The sequence below is a fragment of the Perkinsus marinus genome (genome assembly GCF_000006405.1).
Source record: "Perkinsus marinus ATCC 50983 genomic scaffold scf_1104296959094, whole genome shotgun sequence".
Taxonomy (NCBI): domain Eukaryota; phylum Perkinsozoa; order Perkinsida; family Perkinsidae; genus Perkinsus; species Perkinsus marinus.
The window spans coordinates 1-1,099 of NW_003206517.1; the positions used below are offsets into that span (position 1 = coordinate 1).

At 49.4% G+C, this 1,099-nt stretch overlaps 3 non-coding genes across 3 annotated transcripts; all 3 read left to right on the plus strand.

Moving 5' to 3' along the window:
• The first annotated feature begins 197 nt into the window (after positions 1–197).
• Positions 198–269, plus strand: Pmar_PMAR008064. The gene has a single exon. It is a non-coding gene; the product is annotated as a tRNA-Gly (tRNA).
• An 86-nt stretch (positions 270–355) lies between these two features.
• Positions 356–428, plus strand: Pmar_PMAR008065. The gene has a single exon. It is a non-coding gene; the product is annotated as a tRNA-Met (tRNA).
• Positions 429–1,018: 590 nt separating this feature from the next.
• On the plus strand, positions 1,019–1,090 carry Pmar_PMAR008066. The gene has a single exon. It is a non-coding gene; the product is annotated as a tRNA-Gly (tRNA).
• Positions 1,091–1,099: the final 9 nt, after the last annotated feature.

A 1,099-nucleotide genomic window follows, 5' to 3' on the forward strand; every position in this document is an offset into this window, starting at 1 on the left:
CCAGTTGGAGTTATCAATCGAGATGGAATGCTGCCTACCATGCGAGAGATATAGTAGCAGTTCGCGATCTCAGGTACGCGTTTAAGGCCTAACCAGACTCTTGGCCGCGGGATGGTTGACGACGGTACGTCCGAGAAGGGATTCAGATGTCCCTCTACAAGTATCGCAGGAATACTCAATCACTACATAAGTGATATGCACCGCTAGTCTAATGGTTAGGATATCTGCCTTCCAAGCAGATGGTCCGGGTCCGATTCCCGGGCGGTGCAGTTTGTATCAACGAGGGAAGGGTCTTTAGGCTATCGTGGAATAGTTATGCTCAGCACGTCAGGGCGATACAGGAGTTGTACGCATGAGCAGCTTGGCGCAGTGGATAGCGTGTTGGGCTCATAACCCAAAGGTCCCTTGATCGAAACAAGGAGCTGCTATTCATCACAATACACTCGAGATGGTTATTAAACTGAGAGGTGCAGCTTACCGACTGCATAGATCAGTCTTACCGAAAAATTTCCACTAAACAGAAACGGTGTTTTCGTACCATTCCGTGCGATTGGCCCAACCGTGCCAGTTCAGGGGAAAAAGAACGTTAATAAAGCGTTGTCCGTGCATAGAAAAGAGCTATTCACCTAGAGTAGAACTCCTTGCAGGAATGATGAATGACCGCCCGGTACCTCAGAACGCGTTGCGGAGATGAACCAACAGCCCAAATTCACGAGCCGCCGCATGCGGATTCAAAATGTGCTTGCAATCAGGAACTTCGATGTCACGAAAAAGTTGTGCAGCTTGTGCCGAGCTAGCTGTAGTATGTGATGAGAACCTTACCAGTTGGAGTTATCAATCGAGATAGAATGCGGTCTACCATGCGAGAGATATAGTAGCAGTTCGCGATCTCAGGTACGCGTTTAAGGCCCAATCAGACTCTTGGCCGCGGGATGGTTGACGACGGTACGTCCGAGAAGGGATTCAGATGTCCCTATACAAGTATCACAGGAATACTCGGTCACTACATAAGTGATATGCACCGCTAGTCTAATGGCTAGGATATCTGCCTTCCAAGCAGATGGTCCGGGTTCGATTCCCGGGCGGTGCAGTTCGTATC